We start from the raw sequence: 20,554 nt of genomic DNA, 5'->3' as shown, positions 1-20,554 counted from the left end.
GGGGGTGGGGGGTGGTCCTGATGAGGAAATCCCTGGGGAAACAGCTTGGAAACCAAGTGAAGAAATCCTGATTAATGACCAGAACAGCTCAGGATTTCGTTTTTCTCCATAAATCCTGGCTGATTATAAACCCCACACTCAGCCTGGCTGCAGCCTTTGCTGTACCCAGCGCCTGGGGCTGCAGCATCCTCATACTGTGTCCCTGCTGGTGTGCCAGAAGGGTCGGGGGACACACATGGGAAGTGGTTGGTGCCCCCTCCCCACCATTCGCAGCAGTTCTAATCCCGTAGCTCCGAGTTTTGGAAAGCCCAACGTCTCCCTAACTGCAGCCTCCTTCTCCAGCCCAAAGAAAGCCTGATAGTTTATTTTCCTGACACAGCGCAGGAATCTGGGGGAAGGGAGAGTGGGATATGTGCAAACCCACCCTGCTTTCCCCCTCTGCCACCTGCACACCCACTTCTGTCCTCCCTAAACCTCAACTGAGATCCACCACGCCAGGACATGCCCCGTGCTGGCTACTTCTCACCCTCTCCACAAAGCCCCTAGTACCAGGCTTTCTTCACAGCTAGACTTTGATAGCTCAGGGTGGGTTTATTCTATTTCCTCCCCTTTTTTACCCAATAATAACCTTTTTTCATCCAAGACCAGGGAGACAAAAAAAAACAGGGAAGCACACAGAGCCCATAGAGAGCTCTGAGAGGAGCACGACTCCCAAAGCTGTAATTACTGCCTGCACTTTTCAGCTAGGACCGGGCTGCTGCATTGGTTGTAAGGCACGGAAAAGGCAGTTACACCTTCCAGCTGAAAACATGCGCTTTAGCGGAGGAACGTGCATGGGAAACCTCCCCAAATTCTGCAACCCCTCTTTTAACACCCCCGGTATTACAGGTTCTTCGTGTGCGAGTTGAAAACAACCCTGCCTGCAGGCAGGCGCAGGGGAGCGCCGAGCTCGGACTGACAGGAGATACTACATCAACGCACTGAAATGGGGATTTTTTTTTCCCTTCCCCCTTGATGTGTCAGTTTAATCAAAAATAACCCTCCTGGATGCAGGACACGAGCGAGCAAGAGGCAGTAGCATGTGCTATTTTGAGGTCTGAGAGAAAATAGCTCCCCTTGGCTCCAGCAGTTCTCCGGAGCCCAGCCCACAGGAGCTGCAGGTACTTTTCTATGCATACAAAACATTTTAACATGGAAAATATTCACAGCTGCTCTTGCCGTTTTGACAGGGAGGGGGGGAGAAGGAATCGTGGGGCATGTTAAGGAGATATTAAAAGCTGTGGTTTGAAGCTCCTAAAAGCATTTACTCAGCGGGAGATCTGCAGAAAGAAGTTTGGAAGTTAATGGCAGACTTGTGTGCCTTTGCTCTGTCCTTCTTAAAATTCACCTCTCCTATCTGCTTCTAATTTAAACAAGCAGAGCCCTCCAGGAACTGGAAAATCCAGATTTGCAGCATCTCCCAGGGAAAGATGATTTCCTACGTGCTCCCCCAGCGTGAGGGTCCTGCTGAAGGTTAAACTCATGAGTGCCTCTGGTTTTGCACTGACTTAATCTCCTCCTAAAACAAAAGACTGGGGGAATGCTGGTGAAAACTACCCCCGTGTTACCAGCCGGGTCCTGGCTTGGTCTCGTCCCTTTTTCTAGAGCCAGGCAGGGATTAAATGCCTGTCCCCACACCGTGCCCTGGCCTGTGTCAGCTTCTGCACCTGAAAACAAGGTAAACCCATCTGCTTCCCCGCGGTACATTAGCGTGGCTTAAAGTTAACACTCACAAATGTACTTTCAAATCCCTTCATGAAAGGCACCAGAAGCCGTAGGTGTTGCTGGACTGAATCTTTCGCCTTTTAACAGCTGTTAATTGCCATTAAACCCCAACATCCTCAGCTTTATGGGAACAGCATCCGAATTTCCATGCTGCACACCACACAGCGCAGTGCCTGTGCCTGCTCTCGGTCTTGCTCTCTTGCACATGCCAGCCTGCCACAACAAGGTGCAGCCACTAAATCCTACCCTGGAATTTACTGTCTAGCCTGCTGGGACCTGTATTTGGAGTTCCCTGATGCCAGGCTGTTTTTCCTTTGCCCTCCCTACCATGCCATGAGTCGTTGCACAAGATGTGCCCTCTTTGCAAGGAACTCAACCTCCCCCTGGACCTGCTAGTGGGAAAGAAGATGGGATGCAAAACTTGCTCCCCAAAATACCCCGGAGATGCAAGCAGGAACCTGCCCTCGAGGAAATAGGCTCCTAAGGATGAATCCGGCCTGCAGCTGCCAGCAGAAGCACGGGCTGGGTGTCGCAGGGATGGGAATAGCTCACTATTCCCATCCCTGTCAATCAAAGTCATTAACAGGCAGGGCCAGGGAGAAGGCTGCTAATCCTGCCATGCCCTGCCCTGCCATGCTCTGACCTACCTTGCCAGCAGTCACCACAGTGGGGTCCTCTCCCCATTCCCTTTGGGCGCTGTCGAGCTGGCTTCGTCTGCAGCATGCCTCCATCACCTTGTGAAAACCCCTCCATCACCTCACAAGCGTCCCTCCATCACCTCATGAGCACCCCTGCATTACCTCACAAGTATCCATTACCTTGTGAGCATCTCTCCATCATCCTCTTGCATTTCAGGATACAGATGAGTGCTAGACAGAGGAGAAGCCCATTAGAAGATGATGTGGCAGGAGTTTTTTCCACGTCCAGGAGGCTGCTGGCTCCTCACATCCCTCCTGGGTGTTTTATGCACTCACCCAAAAATCACACCGTCCTGGGAGCCCCCAGCACAGATTAGGCTAGGTAGCAAACTGCTGATGCTAAATCACAGGAGATTCAGCAAGGCAAGAGGGGAAGAAATATGCATGGTGCTGAGCCCTTAAGCATCGTTAGGCCCCAGTGTTTCCTTTCATCCCAAACCTCAACCAAAGGAGGATTTGTCCGTGGCTGGCTTCTGTGGCTGTCCCCTCTTTGTTCCCATCACCCCAGTCCCCTGCACGGCCTTGAGTGGAGCCAAGGGGAAAGGAGCGGTTGGACAAGGCAAGCCCTCTCTGCTCCACAAAGCTCATCAGCCAGCAGCCCTGGGCTTATAATTATTATTTCCTTAAAGACGAGCCCAGCAGCTCTAGACAAAAAAAAGTCTCCTCTTGTCAGAGCTGGAATTTGATGTCCTAACGACTGTTTTTGTACGGTGCCTGTTAGAGGAAAGAGCTCGGCAGGAGGGGGAAAGAGAGATTTAATTATAGAGCTGCATTGTGATTTTGCACACATAGCTGGCTGTTGTAATCAGGTTACAAGTGTATCTGATTTTCTTCCATCCCCTCCCTCTTCCTCCTCATTCTTTCTTTCTTTTTTTTCTCCCCCCTCTCCCTTTTTCCTTTCGGTGGTCCAAATTAGTTGCTTATGTTTGGGTGTTGCAGAGACAAGCTGTTATTTAGCTTTGCTGAAGATCTTGATCAAGGGAATAATGTTTCCAAAGAGCCTCACTGGAGAAAGCCAATGGTTCCCAGCCCAGGCTGTGCCGGGCACTCGAATTCCACCATCCCTGAGGCTCCCCTCCTGCTGCCACAATAAGAGGGAACACACATAGTCATCTGCCCCCTCCGTGCTCCCCACCAAATTCCTGCACACCCAGGATTCCCTCAGTAGAGGCATTTGAAGAAGAGGAGGAGCCCTATTTACCTCTGTTGGGGTGGGAGGAGGGAAAGAGGAGAAAAAGAGCTGGTTTAAAACCAGCTCTACATTTTCCTATCCGAGGCAAGTGATGCCACACTCAGATTGGGGACTCTTGTTGGGTTCATTTAGGAACCTATTGTTGTCCATGTGAATTCTGTTTTTTTTTTTTTTACATTTCAAATAACAGGATTATTTCCCCAGGGGGTAATATCCTGTAATTTGAACACAATAATGGGAATAAATTACTTACTTAGAACTAATAACGACAGCCTGATTCCAATATATATAGGAACTGTAACAGCTTTGGTTAGTTAAAGTGTAATTGTGTCGACGGATGACATTTTCTTTCAAAGGAATCTGAATGACTTTTAATTAAATTTGCTGGGGGTGGGGAAGAGAGGGAGAGACATGCTGGGAGATCTCCACTGCCAGGGCTGCTGGCGAGTCCCAGACGTGATGCCCCGAGCCCCATCATTGTCCCGGGCCAGGCACTGGTCCAAGCTGAGCATCACCCCAAGCTGTCAATCACCACAAGGTGAGCATCACTTGAAGCTGGACATCACCACAAGGTAAGCATCACCCCAAGCTGGACATCACCACAAGACAAGCATCACCCCAAGCTGAGCTTCACCACAAGGTAGGCATCACCCCAAGCTGGCCATCACCCCAAGACAGGCATCACCTCAAGCTGAGCTTCACCACAAGGTAGGCATCACCCCAAGCTGGCCATCACCCCAAGACAAGCATCACCCCAAGCTGGCTGTCACCACAAGACAAGCATCACCCCAAGCCGTCAATCACCACAAGGTGAGCATCACCCCAAGCTGACCATCACCACAAGGCAAGTATCACCCCACACTGGGCATCACCTCAAGGTGAGCATCATCCCAGGCTAAACATCACCTCAAGACAGGCATCATCCCTAGCTGAGCATCATCCCAGGCTAAACATCACCTCAAGATAGGCATCATCCCAAGCTGAGCATCACCCCAAAACAAGCATCACCCCACACTGGGAATCACCCCAAGACAAGCGTCACCCCAAGCTGGGCGCTCCTCTGTGATTGCAAAGCTTTCAGACCAGTCATGTAACAGGAGAAGGAAACGTCTGTCAAGCTCCATGGCCAAGGGAAGTTAGCAAGGTTGAAGACAAGGAGAAGTGACAGCTTCCTCTACCCCATTTTCCCCAGTTCAGCATTCCCAGGGGGCCATATTGGCATACCCTAGACTAATCACTCTCCCCCAGGCATTGCTGGGCCATCCCTGGCCTGGAGCATGGGTGCTGCCAAGTCCCTTAGGATGCAGGAATGCTGTGTTGAGAAGCCATCAGACCCCCAGGGCACTCACCCCACTTTGCTGCTGCTTGGGATTTGCAGGGAGAGATGCCAGGATGGAGAGATGGAGGTGAAAGAGAGGAGGGAGAGGATGGTGTGGATGGAGGGATAGAGTGATGGAGCAGCAGAATCACAGAATTGTTTTGCTCAGAAGAGATCTTTAAACCCATCAAGTCTAGCTGTTAGCATCAAGTCCAGCCACTCACCCAGCACTGCCAGCTCACCACTAAACCATATCCCCTCAGCACTGTATCTGCAGGGCTCTTAAACCCCTTTGGGGATGATGACTCCACCACTCTCCTCGGCAGCCTATTCCAGGACTCAACAACCCTTTACAGGAAGAAATCTTTCCAAATGTCCAAGCTAAACCTCCTCTGGCACAACTTGAGGCCATTTCCTCTTATCCTATCACTTCTTCCTTGGGAGAAGAGATGACCTCCTTTCAGGCAGTTGTAGAAGGCAAGAAGGTCTCCCCTGAGGGTATAGAAAGATGGAGTCCAACCCATTTCCCAGGCCCCAGCCTGCATGGCCTCTACCTGCATAGGGGGGCAGAGGAGCCCATGGAGGGCAGGAGGCACCAGCAGCCAAACAAGGCTGCTTGTATTGCCACCACGGGGCATTCCCGAACGGGGACAGCTCTGCCCGAGGGGGACCTGCTCCAGCAGCCACGCATCCTGGCTGCTCATCCTCACCCAAACCTTGCCTGCAAGCCCTGGGCTGTGCACCTCTCCCCTTGCCCAGCTCTGCTGCCAGCTGCTCCTTGGGTTTGTCTCTGAGTCAGCAGCACTCGAGGTTTCCTTCAGAGGCAGAAGGAAAGAGGACAAAAAAAAAAGAGAAGCATCTTTCAGCTGCAGCACGCAGAAAGCCAAGTTCCTGCCCCAAAATAGCTGGGAGAGGAGCGGCGTGCTGCTGCCAGCGGCTCCTCCAGCCTCCTCCAGGACTCGTTTTCCTCTGTTTATCTTCAAAATATTTCTGCGCTGAGGTCCCGCCCCGTGCGGCAGAGCCCTGCGAGGCCACCTCCAGCCTGACACACGGCCTCTTGTTTATCCAGAGCCAGTTTTACAAATAGCTTATTAAGCCCAGAGGTCTGTTTGCTGAAGGAAAGCCCTCGCGGAGCAGCCCTTGCAGCCCCCTCTGACATGCAGCGAGCCGCTCAGGTCTCTGCAACTGCAGCCACCGGGGTCTGCCGGGTGTTGGAATCGCTCCCGTGCTGGTAACGGAGCTCCCACCACCACCTGGAGGTCCTCTCCAGCCTCCCAGAGGCAATGTCCCAGCTGGGATTTCAGTGCAGGGATGCTGTGCCGCCGCCAGCTCTGGTTTGTGTGACCCGTGGTGGCAGCCGTCGGGCAGTTTGTGCTTGTTCCGCAAGATGCCTCTGCAAAGGCTTCTGGTTTGGAGAGGGGAGGAGTTGTAGGGGGTTGGGCTGCAGGCAGTATGCATCTGGGGGGTGGTGGGGTGGTGTGTTCCAGGCACTGGAAGCTGCTGAAAACTTGCCCAAAGTGAAGATGAGGTCGGGTGTTGTGTATGGTGGTTTTGGCAGGAGCCTGGTGAGACTGTGTCTCAGCGTCCCTGCCCGTGCCTCTGCTGCCCACCCAGCCTCGGGAGCCCCCAGGATGCGATGGAGAGTTTCAGCCTACGTCGGAGTCTGGCATGCCCCATGGGACTCAGGTCCAGCCCCCAACACCCCTGCAGCCACGGAGTCTGTCAGACCCTGTGCCCAAGCACTTCTGTCCCCGCTGCCACCCTTGTCCCTCGGCGAGCAGCACAGAAGCCCAGCTGTATCCCCTCTCCTCATCCCTCCTCCCTGACACTGGGCTCAGCACCAAGCCGAGAATCCCACCCCAAGCATCCCCTCGCCGAGACCCCCTAAAGCCTGGCTCCCGGAGCGCGCACCCACGCACGGCTCTGTAACACAGCAACATTCATAGCCCGGCCGAGGAGATTGAATTACCTGCCCCTGGAAGAAGAAAGGAGCCATTCAGCCATTCCTTTTTCACGTCTTTTCTCCTGCCAAGGCCAGACACCGCGGTGACAGCCATACACAGAGGCACAGAAACACAAACCCTCACCTCTCCCTCCGAGCGTGACCCCTACCTGCCCCGCGGCCCCCCTCTTCTCCGACCCCTTAACACCCAGGGGGGCACATTCGTTGCTCTCCCCTCACCAGCCCCCTTATCTTTTAATAAAACCTTTAAGAGCAGAAGTCAGGCAAGGCCAGCACAAAGGCAGCTAAACCTCCTCCCGGGACATTAATCATTTTCTTCGACACGTTTTGCTAATTAGCCAAAGCGTTTTGCCTCCGCGGGGGAGAAATTGGGGCCTGGGAAAATAAAACAAAATAAAATTAAAAAGAAGAAGAAGAAGAGAGAGAGGTGAGAAAGGAAAAAGAGAGGAAAGGAGGAGATGATGTTGCTCCAGCATCCTTGGGCAACACCTTGCTGGGAGAAAACCCAGCCCCGGGATGAGGTTGCTGGGAGCTGGTGAGGTGTGATGTCTGTTCTACCTTCTCCATCCCAATCCTTCTTACTCCAGTTATTAGATATGGAGCAGTGGTGGTTATTTGGAAGGTGCTGTTTGGAGGGGTTACCTCCCTGCTTTATCTTTTGCACGGCTGTTAAGCCTCAGGACAGAGGTTTCCTCTCAGCTGGTGATGTTTAACATACAAGAATGTCTTATTAAATCACCAGCGACTGGCTCCATGCAGACCACTACCCCTAAAACCTACTCTGGGGGCACCCCACCTCAAACATCACTTTTTGGCTGCACAACATCTCAAACCTGACAGGGAGAAAAACATAGCAGAGTGAAGGCTCCCTGAGGATGGAATTCAGCTTTTAAACAAGGTCTTTGAGCCCCTGAGCAGCCACCATTCCTGCGTGTGGGCAGAATCCCTTCCAACTTCTGTTTGGAACAGAGTATTTGTAAGGGTTTTCTGGCACCTCCGTGGTGGCTGGTGAGCAGAGGGATGAACCCCTCTCAGGCAGAACTAGGTAATGCCCCAGCATGATTCCTTTTTCCAAGAATCCAACCCAGTTTTCATAGGACCTGATGTTTGGTTTGTTTATTTCTCTTTTTTTTTGGGGGGGAGGGGGGAGATAGAGACCACAGAGAGAGCAACCCACAGTGAAATCACTCTAATCCACCACATTGAAAAGAAAACCACCCCAAGGAGAAACAGTCTCCTCCTCACACCTCCCTCCAACTCAGCACAGCAAAATATTGTCTCCTGCCCCATCACTTCACACCGGCTCTCCATCCAAACCCCCCAGGGAAGGGCATGGCACGATGCCCTTTTCTCCCCACAAAACAAGTGTAAGGACAACTAAATTGGGTGATACTGGAAGGGTACCCACCTGGGGGTCTCCCCTGCCCATGGCAGCTCAGCTGTCCCCATCCATGGGTACAAGGGAGCGAGAGCAGCATCCCGGAGCCAAGCCAGTCCTTTGGGGAGCGTTAGAGAAATCAATCACAGCTCTTTGCTCCTCTTCAGCACGAGCTTCTCATTGCTGTGGGATGACACACACCACCCCCTCCAAAACAAGGCACTTTATTATTATTCTGTTTCTAATTTGAGGCTTGGAAGTAATTTTCCAACCCAGCTTCCAAACTAAATCATCCCCAAAGAGAAAAAGACTACTAATCTGCTGCCCAGAGAGTGGCAACGGTGGGGTCAGGGCTCTGACAGGAAAGGGTGAAGGTGTGATAAGCCAGGTGGTGGTGAGGACTGAGGAACATCCCTCTCTGGTCCTGTTCCCCAAATAAAAATCGTTTCAAGAAGCCAGTTCAGTTAAATTTAGAGCTGTGCCAGTCTCCTTCTGTGACCAGTTAGGGATGAGATGGGCTGAGCCTGCCAGGAACGGGGCCCTGCTGCATCCCTGCCCTTGGAAAAACTGAAAGGAAATAAAAGCAGATCCAGTTTGGTCCCTACAAGGCAGCAAGGAGCTGAACCACATGACAAGGTCTCACGTCATCCCATCTTGCCCTTTAGGAACACTGGGAACACACAGAAACACCCGAGTTTACTTACACCCAAACCCCATCACCACCGCCCCAGGCTGTGCCACAAACCTTACCGAGAGGCTTTGTGTGGTCCCTTGGTGGCACTGGCAGGAGTGCCAAAACCAGCACTCGAGCAGCTAGCACAGGGTCCAAGCTTCCTCCTTCATTTTATGAGAGCCACTAAAAAAACAATAATCTCCAAAAATTCCACCCTGAGAGCGTGACCAGACCAGTTCCCTGGTGGCTGATGGAGCATGGTTTGCACAGCCAGCCCTGCACACACAGAGGGGCACAAAAATGCCTTCAGGTGAGGTAAGCTCCAGAGAAAAGTCAGGATCCCAGATGTTTTCATGCCACAGATCTTTAAAAATCCAAAAGGAGAGGGAGACATGGAGGCAGCAACACCCAGCATGCTGAGCAGCTGCTGCAAAACAAGGATTTTTCCATGAGTCACCAGTGGAAAGAGCAGATCAGGCGTCCCATGGGGGGGATCAGCTGGAGCCTGCTCCCCATCCCTGCCCTAGCTGGAGGATGCTCAGTTTAGGGACGCTGCTTGTGCAGCCCCCGGCACCTTCTCTGTGCTCCTCTGTGCCCTGGGCTGCCTTGGGATGCCCGACCCTGCTGTGGGGCTTTCTGCAGGCTGCCAGGAAAATTGCTTCAGGGAGATGCTGGGGTGGACTCGTTGGAAAGCCCTGAGTGTTGAGGGCCTGCAGGACACACTCTAGTGATGTTTAGATGTGGGAAGTGGTGTTTAGTCTGTACCAAGGATGCAGGATTTTCCCGAGCCCTGTTTTTCCCAGCCACCAGCATTTCACTTGGAGACCTAATGTGTGTCCTTGCTGTGGTCTCAGGGCAGCTTCACTGCTCTGCCACTGTCCCCTGCCCCTCAACATCCCCTCAGACCTTCGGGGACGGAGGGAGGCAGAGGAGAGAAATGGAAATCAATAAAGGAGTGAGGAAGGAGCAACCCAAACCGAAGAGGTTTGATTTATCAGCGGCGGGAAGGAGGCGAGTGCGTTGAAAGGCAGCGCAGGAAGTCCCTGGGATCGTAAATCCCGCCGGGATGTGCTTCCATGTGCTGGGAAAGAGGGAGGTTACAGGGAGGACAGGTGGGTGAAGTTAAGGGGATCTGGGGTCGAGAGGTTCCTCTGGTTTAAAAAGAGGCAGTGATGAAGAGGAGGCAACACCACAGCCCTGACGGCCCTGCCTGCAGCAGCACCCAGGGCTGGGTGCAGGCTGCGTCCTGGCAAAGGGCAGGGAGGGCTGGAGCGCCGACCCATCATCATCATCCGCACAACGGCAGCAGTTCTGGCTGTGTGGTGGGTACAGAAACGGCACGTCCTTGATGCTGGCCAGCTCTCCTGGCAGCTCCAGGCAGGATTTGACTGGAACTTGGAAGCTGCCTTAAATCCAGCAAGAAATGAGGAAAGGCTGAGAGGGGCTTTCTGAACAGAGTTCAGCTGCAAATCTCTGCTGGGCAGCAGCTGGGAGCAGAGCATCAGCCACAGCTAACCTCTCCTTCTCCTCCCCATGGATGAGGTTAGGGATGAGGCTGGAGGCACACAGCTGCTAGGTATCACATCCTCTACCATGGGGACATCGAGGAGGGTTCCCAGCACCCTTAGGCACCTCCTCTGCCTCCGTCCAAAAAGCCTCCCTGGCTGCAACACACCTCAGCACCCAACCCTCCGTCCCACCTCCCGCTGTCCAGACAGCCCCAGCGATCAATAGCAGCGATCTGAAACCCCATCAATCCTCCTCACCTTTGCCCCGGGGCTGCTACTGGCTGCTCTCACCCTCCAGTGTGCTGGCTCAGCTGTGGACTGACACCAGGCTTCACCCTGACCTTGAGACTGCCGTGGTGGCGATGACATTGCTGGGAAGAGCCGTGGTACTGCAGCCCTGCTTGCTGCTTGCTCCGGAGGTACCGAGGAGAAAAGGGATGAGAAAGCAGCAGGAGGTGCAGAGCACTCTGAAAATCGGCAGCAAAAAAAAACGCAAAGAAATTAAAAACCACCCCAGAGGTTCCTCTGGCTGCTCAGGAAGGAGCTTCTCTACCTCTGGAGCTCTGCACGGGCAGCTGTCCTCACCCAGGGTCGATGCTGGGATCACCTCAGCCCCATACGCATCAGGAATCTGGCTCTGGCTCTTCATTCCCCAAAATCCACCTCCAGGAGCCTGCTTGCTGCATCCTGGCTCACATATTCACAGGAAATTTAGAGTTCCTTGGGAAAAACAGGCCCAGGGCATGTGAAGGGAGATGTGTCCAAAACCAGTCCCCACCCTGAGCCAGGATTCGCCCTCTCAGCCACAGCCATCCCTGCAGGAACCAAGGTGCGGTGGTGGCTGCACATGAGAACAGCCACACCAGCTTCAACCCGGGAACTGGTGTGAACCACCTCCGTTCCCAGCCCACTCCAGCTTCCCAGCCAAAGCCTGGCAGCCCTTGTGACATGGCCAGGTGGAGAGAGTCAGGGTGATGGACAGTACCCACAGCCCTGCCTCACCAGAGGAGGCTCTGGGATTTTGCTTACCCCTCAATCCTGGAGAGCTGAGGAGCAGCAGAGCACCTTCCACTGCTGTGGCTTTTTATCTGACTTAGGATAACATTTTTCAGGAGCATTGCCATTACCTCCTGCCCTTGCTGCATAAACAGCAGCTCTCCTCGATGGCTTCAGCTGCCTGAAATCACACACCTTAATTAAGGAGCCCATCGGGGCAAACAGCTGGGCATGATGCTCTGACAGGGGGAGCCCAGGGCCAGGAAGCAGGTTTGCTGCAGGAAGGAATATCCTCTGAATGTACCCCCCCAAACCCATCATCTTGCTGTTTCCCAGCCCTCTTCTCATCCAGGGATAGAGACTCCCAACACCAGCCCCCCTGCAAATCCCAATATTTGCCCTGGAGGGATTTTTCTGCCTTTCTTATCTCAGCTCAGGCACCTAGGACATGGCAACTATTTACTCACCATCCTGGCTAGGTCTTAAATATGAATCCTTTAACTCCCAAACTGGAGCTTTGCAGGGTTAAACCCAAGTCTGGTGGGAATGGAAGCCCAGCCTCAGCATTCCCCATTTTCCAGGCATCTCAGTCAGACGTTTGAGCATCGTTTTGGGGAGAAAATGGCTTTTCTGTATTGGGCTGTGGCTTGTGCTGCCTCTTGCTGATGGAGAAGACCTTGAGTATGGTGGAAAGGGCTCAGCTTCACTTTGGCAGAGAGCTGCTGCCTTGGCAAAATCTCAAAAGCAAGCTTTTTGTAAGGGGAAAAAAAAAGAAGAGGTGGTTTGTAGTGACCAGGGGATTCTCCTAAAGGGTTTAGGGCTGCCTTTGGTTCCCCAGTGTGCCCATAAGCCAGCACAACCCTCTAAAAAAACCCCATTTGGGGCTAATTTTTAAATAACCCACTGCAAAGAGGGGAGGAGGAGGGGAGGGAAATTCATCTCTGTGCCCTAACTTATGCACAGACAAGAAAATGTCATAAAACTAAACCAAACAAACGAATCAAGAGGCAAAGAGAAAAATCACATTAGCCCAAATCATAAATCCCAGAGAGGGGTATTTACAGGCTGAATTGCCAAGTGCATTGAATCTGCAGAGAATCCCAAAGCAGATCACCATAAAGGCAGACAACAGCCCTGGAAAAAATGCTTTGATTAGGATCTGGGCAGCATTCAGCCCAGATGTTCATTTGTCAATGAAAGAGGGATGGGGGGGAGGTGAGAAAGGCTTTAAATTAATCTTTACAACTAGAAAGGAGCTTGTAATACACACCATATGGGGAGAAACAGCCTCCCAAGCCCCTCGGCTTCCCCCAGCCTGCTGGGTTTGGAGTCAGCCTGGGACCCTCCGGCTGGAGCGTGTCCTCCCCGTGTCCTCCCCGTTTCATCCCTCTCTTTTCTCCGTGGACCCAAACTGCTCAGCTCAGCCCCCTTCCACATGTGCCTGCTTTTTCCCCCCCCCCACCCCGAACAAAACAAACTGCAATTCCTCTTCCACCACCAGCTCTCTTTTATTATTTCCCCCTCTGAGACCTAGATACCTGCTCCCCCCCTGCTCCCTCCCCATCCCTCCAATATCCACATGTGGTTTCTCTTTAACCCTTCCGAGATGGCGGCAGGCAGAAGGAGGGAGGTGGGGAGGGGAGGTGGGGGGGGGGAAGGAGGGAGGAGGCTGTTTATTAAATGCCAACCATTCAAATTAATTCCCCTAATGGACTCGCCGACATCATGGTGTGCATTTAAATGAGCGCTTTGTCATATTTCATAGCCAACCTGCAGCTCTCTGCAGAGCAAACCTGCTGGAAAGCCAGGCTGGGAACAGCAGCAGCAGCAGCAATGACAGGGACAGAGCCATGAAGAAATAAATAAGGATTACATGCAAATCCCAAACCTGACACGGGAGTGGACAGGGGAACCCTTGGAAATTTGCAAGGCCTTGAGAAGGGCAAGAGGAGCGAAGAAATGGCAATAGGAGTTTCTTGTCTGTATGGCTGGAGGAAAAACTCCCTCACTGCTGGGGCAGGAGGAACCAGAGACCCCTCACCTGGGACAGAGAACCCTTGTTCAGGCCAGAACAAAGCCAGCACTTCCCAGCTGGTTTCTGGGCTGTTTGACCAAAATGCTAGGCAGCCCCAGCACAACAGGTAGCAGCCCCAGCAGCCCCTGCACAGCCTCAGAGACCCAGGGAAGAGGCAGTCCACCAGCCAATGCATCCCCCTAGACCATTGAATTGGGGACTGACAGTGGAGCAGCCTGGCCAGCAGCTCTCCCTGCAGCACAGGCTGAGATGCTGAAACCCAACCCCTCTTCAGCAAGCTGTTACCACCACAGAGCTGACAGCCCCAGCCCCTGGCAGAGCATCCCTGCTGCTCTTGAGTAAACAGGCCTTCCCCCCACCACCCAGGACAGTCACAGGTTACTCACCTTGGCTTCAGCTTCAAGAGCTTCTGGTCCTTTCATCAGGCTGATGGAAAGCTGGCACACACTCTACACACACACTCACAGAGTCTTGCTTGTTGCAGGCATCAGCGATGTTGTGCTCCAACCTCTTGCCCCATCTCATTCCCTCTCTTTCACTCCATTAAGAGCTGCCAGGGTGATTTCTTTCTACTTTGCAGGGTCTTCCTCCTCTTCTCCATCCTGCCTTACTTGACTTCCCCAGAGACCAGAGGCTGGGGAATCATAGAATCGCAGACTGGTTTGTGTTGGAAGGGACCTTTAAAGGTCATCAACCCACACGGCAGTCAGCAGGGACATCTGTAACTAGAGCAGGTTGCTCAGAGCCCCAAACAACCTGACCTGGAATAGTTCCAGGGATGGGGCAACCTGGGCCAGGGTCTCACCACTCTTCCCCACACATCTGTCCATCCACTGCCCCACTGGCACGGCAGCCCCCACGACAAACACATCAGTTATGGTCACCCCAACAGCCCTTTCATTTTCCTCCCTGGGAAAACAAACTGGAGCTGCCTGCAGAAGGTTCTCATTTAGAGAAACATCTGGAGTCAGCATTTCTGCCCCAAAGGGCAGCAAAGGGTTCAGAGGATACCAGCCTGTGGGCCGGGGAGGAAGAGGATGAGGAAGGAACTGATTCACCCAGTCCCCCCCCAGGGAAGGAAGGTAGAGTGTTCCTAAGCCATGTCTGCTGCCTGCCCTCAGGGGAGGGAGGTACCAACCCTCCTGGGGCAAAGGGTGCGACCCCCTGGCACCCCAGCCTTGGCAACAGCCCTGCTGGGTGCCAAGAGCTGTGGGTGCTAAACAGGGTCCCTTTGGGGTCAATGGGACACTGGGGTTTGGCTCCTGGGAAGGCCCCTGGGGACTCGAGGGGGCAGGAGGAGCAGGGATGCTTCTGGTCCCCTGGGCTGTGGGTGAGTGGGGAAAAAGCACTTACAGAGAAGCAACAGATCTGTGTTTCTGTGGACAGGGCTGGTGTCACAGCCCAGAGAGGTCATCATCCCCTCTTCAGAGTCCTTCTGGACCTTCTCCCAGGTCCTCCAAGGGCCCCAAGGCAGGAACATCCCCCCCAGCCAGTAACAGCCGGGGTGCAAGAGACGCCTGTTGCCAGGGGAGGGATGCTCCCATCCCATGCAGCTCTCCAGAAGCTGGCAGAACACCTGGGGCCGGTACAGGGGGGGTGACAGGAGCGTAGCCTATCGGGCCCATGTCCCACTGCTTGAGACCAGGCTGCAGCGATGAAACCAGACTACAGTGACACCTGCAGGGCTCCCACCTGGGGAAACCTCCCAGCTCTGGGCTGGCCACAGACCCTCTGGCACCGCACAGCTCCACACTGTGACCAGGCCATGCTCCTACACAGCGGCTCCCAGCTCCAGCCTCTGTGTTTCCAGCTTCAAGACCACCTTGACCCTCAGCAGCTCCCATTCAGACACCTCCATACCACATCCCTCACCACCAGCTCCAGCCAGAGCTCCCACAGCACTGCAGCCAGGGGAGAGGGACAGCACAACCCCTTCCTGCCCCCTCCTCCCAGTACCCAGGCTCCCTGGGGAGGGGTCCCAGAGTGGTTCACAGTACTCCTAAGACCAAAGAGCTGAACACCCTGCATTGAGGGAGAAAATGCCAAACTTGGGAGTGGGGGTAGGGGTGGAGTGGAGGGGAGAGTTGTTTATCTGGAGCTGATTTTGATTTCCTTCTTTCAAACAGCAGCAGGCTGCTGAGCCTCGCCTCATTATGCAAATAGAAGCAATTAGAGCTCACCCAGGCTCTGCCCACGTGAGGGGTTTATGGCACTCGCATAAATCCTTCCTGCTACATGAGAGGAATAACAACAGCATCCCTGCACCCGCTGCAGCCCCCCGCCACCAGGAGCCCAGGATGGGCCAGGTAAGGGCAGCCGCCGGGCCAGGGCAAGCTCCACCATCGCCACCGCCGGCCCTTTCAGAGCCCTCGGAGAAGAACTTTCCCAAGGAAGAGTCTCCTGTTCTTCCGTGGAGACCCCAACCCCGCGGGCAGCGAGTCCTCGCCAGCAGCAAGTCCTCAGCGGCTCTCCCATAGGGTGGGAGGAGGAGAGACGGCGCAGGAGAGCACCGCTGGGAGCATCGCGAAAGCCTTTCCCCCAAGTCAGACAGTCGGTGCCCGTCAGAGCACGGCCAGGCGCTGGGACCAGTGCCCCCTGAGGACATGCTTTGCTGAAGGCCAGCAGAAAGAGGCCAAGCAAAAACACTGAAATGCCCTGAACTACGCTTAAAAAGCAGAGCGAACTCACCCGGGCTCACCGCACCAGCGCCAGCCCCACCTCGGCTGCGGCAGGATGCTGGTGTGAGGAGCCAGTGGCAGGAGGCAAGCTGGTGACTCTGGTCCCCCATCCTGCTCCTCGCCGCCCTGGGGGCACACACGGACCTGCAGGGACCAGACACGGAGCATAGATCAGGGACAACTCACATAAATCCATCATCTTCCTCCTGATTTACTTCAAGGTAGTCAGGAGGATTTATTCCCGGTACCTGACTCGAGTTCACTGCCCCCAGAAGATCACGCAGAAAACCCAAGCCAGGCTCTTTTTGTATTGATCTTTCTCCTAAATCTTTTTCTTTTCTTTTTTCCCCCTCTTTCGGATGCAAATGGAGATTGATGAGCCCAGGCAGGCAGCTCTTCACCTCTGAGGGCAACTTCTATCCGTGTTCCAGGCAGGAGAAATGAGCGGTGGGATGCCTGTGAGTCCTGCTCCGGGGAGACCACCACCCATGGCTAGGGGAGAGCTTCCAGGCACCCGATTCAGCCCAGAAACATCATCACGGAGCAGTTCCCATCATCACAGCATGTAAGCCAGCAAGCATCCCTGGCAGGAAACCTCCAGCCTGTGTCCCCATCTCCACACAGGTTGCTCTTTCCAGGGCTTGTAGTTGGGAAGAGCACGCAGGGAGCTTTTTCTGTCTCCCCCAGCTAGAGGTGCACAGGTTTGCATCCTAAAGCAGCGTGAGATCACCATGGAGAGAGGTAATTTCTGCAGCCACAGGGTGGTTTGGGAGTCAGACCCTCACACCTGAAGGATGCATGTGTGACCAAAGCTGTAAAAACCAGCCAGGCACCCAGCAGCATGGCTGCAGCTGCCTTGGGATACCCCCGTGTTGCCCACCAAAAGTGGAACTCCTGCTCAGAGCTCCTCCCTGCACTGAAAACACCAAGCAGCACCAAATGTGACACCAGACACACAGAGGAGGAGCCTCCTTGGTGCTACCAGCAGACAACAGAATCCTGCTCAGCCTTCAACTGCAGCACTCTGGACCTGAGCTGCCTTTTTTTCCCCCCAAGGACTTGATGCTTTCCAGACCTTCTCCCTAAGGTGCAGGCAGAGCCTGCAATAAGAGTTGAACTTGGTGATCTTAAACATCTTTTCCAGTCGAAATTCTGTGATTCTAATGGGACACTGATCCTACAGGCAGGCTGCTTCAAAGGCACTTGATGATCTTAAAGGTTATTTCCAACCAAAATGGTTCTATGGTTCTATCATCCTGCCCGTACAGTGTGCAGACCCCATCAGAACAATGCCTTCACCTCCCCATGAGATTCATACCATGGGGAAACAGGATGGATCCAGCACAGCCAGAAAAGAGAAGAAGGATCATAGAATCAACCAGGTTGAAAGAGACCTCCCAGATCATCCAGTCCAACCTAGCACCCAGCCCTGTCCAATCAACTAGACCATGGCACTAAGTGCCTCATCCAGGCTTTCCTTGAACATCTCCAGGGACAGCAACTCCACCACCTCCCCGGGCAGCGCATTCCAATGCCAATCACTCTCTCTGCCAACAACTTCCTCCTAACATCCAGCCTAGACCTCCCCTGGCACAATTTGAGACTGTCCCATTGTTCTGTTGCTGCTTGCCTGGCAGAAGAGACCAATCCCACTTGGCTACAGCCTCCCTTCAGATAGATGTAGACAGCAATCCTAAAAGCCCCCCAGTCCTGGGTCCACAGAGGAGACAGAGAACCATCTGAGGCACAGAGCTTTAGGGCTGCTCCCTAAAGCTGCTTCCCTGCCAAACAGTGCAGGCAACAGGAGCTGCAGGCAACAGGAGTCAGGAGCCGTGGGGAAAGGGCTGAGTCAGCACCAGGAGAGGACCCCCCCACACCCCCTCCCCCCAGCCAGACCATTTGGCAGGCAACGGTTTGGAAGGAGCTTTTCCTCCATAAGGGGGGGTGAGAGCATGATTCCTAGGGGATAAATAATTCAGCAGGAGTTTAGCCTTCCCCTGGCAGCAGGTTGTCTGCGAGCTGTTAGCAATTATCCTGCATTCATTTGCCGCACTGAATTTTTGAGCTGAATTATTCAGACAAGTCCTTGTTGGGCTGAGGAAAAGCCCGAGGAGAGGAGGCAATACCTGAAACGACAGGGGAAATCATCATCAGGGTGATGGTGTTGTTATGATTGTTTAGCATCTGTAGTGCAAGGAGTAACCCAGAGCTGCGACCAGGCTTGGCGGCTGGAGGCAATGCAGAAGCCAGCGGATGGATGCAGGGGAGGCACTGGATCGTTGGGTTTCCACCACCCAGCTCCATTTCAAGCCAAAAGCCCCTGGAAATCCCTGGGTTTTCCTGCTTCCTACCAGCAGATTCATCAGTTGAAGAGGATGCTGAAGGAAGGCCTCTTCTGCCAGGCAACCAGCAACAGAACAAGGGGACAAGGTCTCAAGTTGTGCCGGGGGAAGTATAGGCTGGATGTTAGGAGGGAGTTCTTCCCAGAGAGAGTGATTGGCATTGGAATGGGCTGCCCAGGGAGGTGGTGGAGTCACCATCCCTGGAGGTGTTCAAGAAAAAACTGGATGAGGCACTTAGTGCCATGGTCTAGTTGGCTGGATAGGGCTGGGTACTAGGTTGGACTGGATGAGCCTGGAGGTCTCTTCCAACCTGGCTGATTCTGTGATTCTATGAAAGACAAAGAGAGCTAAATAAATCCACATTTCTGTTTGGGTGAGCATCTCCCACACTGTTTTAATGAGATGTCTCCCTGGCTTGTGCAGCAGCAGGGCTGCTCCGTGGCTCTCCCACAGCCACACAAGCCCACAGCATTGGGGGTACCCACAGGAGTCTTAACTCATCCAGAATCGTCCACCCAAGGGCTTGGTCACTGCCTCCTGCATGCAAACGAGAGCTGGTCTGTAAAGACATGTGGGGATGGGCTCTATGGGGGGGGGGAATATCCCAAATATTCTCAATTCAAGTGAAAAATGAAATCTTCTTGAAGGATAAAGCAATGATTCCAGCAGAAGAGGAACTGGATTGCAGGGACATAGGGAATGAGAGCATCAATGGACCAGCAGCGACAGCCCTGCTGTGGCTCCCCAGGCTTGAGCTCCTGCTCCTGGGAAGGTTTGGCTCTTCCCCTTGATCAGAGCAGAAGATCTTCCAGAGCAGTGACAGACTGGTTTCTGACTCTTGCCCAAGCAGCTCTGTCTGCTTTTTGTTCCCAGAAGAACAGCCTGGTGAAGAAGAAGATTCAGACCATGCAGGGCTGCTTGCCACAATTCCCAGGACACAGACATGGATGCCCAGGTAGCAGCTGAGCTGGAACTGCCTCTCTGCAGCAACAAACAGCAGTATCCACCCCACTGCAAGCTCCAGGACTCTAAACACCCCTACTCTGGAGAAAGCTTGGCAGGTGACTCCTGAGAACACCCAGACAAGATCAGGGGTCTAATATTAACAAATAGAGTCTTCTAGTTGGGCTTTTTAGAGCCCCTCTGGTGATTTTAAGGGTTAGTGGCTCCTCAGGGCCAGCAACCCAGCACACCAGGGCTGGGGGTGACTGTCTCAGCAGCACAACCAAAGGTTCTTGTCCCTTCCCATAGTGGACAGCAGCTTTGGCAGAGCTGGTGGCTGTGTTCCTGCCTTCCCATTGCCACTGTGGGCATCACACAGTGTCCAGGCACTAGAACAAACCCCTCTCCCAGCTCCCTCGGAGGACTGGTGTCCCAGGCCATGCTGCCACAGCGTCCACTTGTGGCACAAAGCATCCCCAAGTCAGGACCTTTATTAAGCTCCCATCCTCCACAGACCAAGGCTTTGCAAGAGTCTGAATTAGTAGCCTCTCCCTCCAGGAGCCAACTGCTGTAGGCTCTGGATCAAAGAAATAGGTAAAAAGAAGAAAAGCAAAAGAAATCTGCATGCCTGGTCCCTGACGTTACTCCAGAGGGACACATCATCTCCAGCTGGGCTAAGATCCTCATTCCTTCTGTTTCTTCTCCAATTGCTGGTCATGCATTTAAAATCATTTTATAAAGAAGGGGGGGGGGGAAAAAAGAGAAAGAACAAGAAGTGATCCCCCAGGGAGATGCTAACTGCAGTCCCTTGGAGAGGCACGCAGAGAAGAAGGAGACACCAGACCAATGCATGCTGCTTTCTGGGCTGCCAGAGCCCATCCAAAGGAGGACAAAGCCTTGCTCAAAGAAGGCTGAAGCCTGCAGGAGGGTTTTCCCTCTGCTTAGAAGAGACTCGCTAATGAGAGTCACACGCTGCCTTCTTTCACTTCTTCTTCCTCACCAAGCAACCAGGATGTTCAGACAAGCGGTCCTCAGCCTGCAGGCATTTCCACCTCACCTGGGACAGC

At 53.6% G+C, this 20,554-nt stretch overlaps 1 long non-coding RNA gene across 2 annotated transcripts; it reads right to left on the bottom strand.

The window, feature by feature from the left end:
* Nucleotides 1-6,835: 6,835 nt before the first annotated feature.
* On the bottom strand, nucleotides 6,836-11,388 carry LOC135180349 (uncharacterized). Of its 2 annotated transcripts, XR_010304403.1 has the most exons (5): nucleotides 11,080-11,388; nucleotides 10,753-10,961; nucleotides 9,064-9,169; nucleotides 8,344-8,520; nucleotides 6,836-7,310 (listed from the first exon to the last, which is right to left on the bottom strand). It is a non-coding gene; the product is annotated as an uncharacterized LOC135180349 (long non-coding RNA). The 2 variants fall into 2 exon arrangements; XR_010304404.1 differs by lacking the exon at nucleotides 9,064-9,169.
* Between the last annotated feature and the right edge of the window lie 9,166 nt (nucleotides 11,389-20,554).

This window comes from Pogoniulus pusillus, chromosome 13 (genome assembly GCF_015220805.1).
Source record: "Pogoniulus pusillus isolate bPogPus1 chromosome 13, bPogPus1.pri, whole genome shotgun sequence".
In the NCBI taxonomy this organism is placed as follows: Eukaryota; Metazoa; Chordata; class Aves; order Piciformes; family Lybiidae; genus Pogoniulus; species Pogoniulus pusillus.
This window is presented reverse-complemented; position numbering and strand designations above follow the sequence as displayed.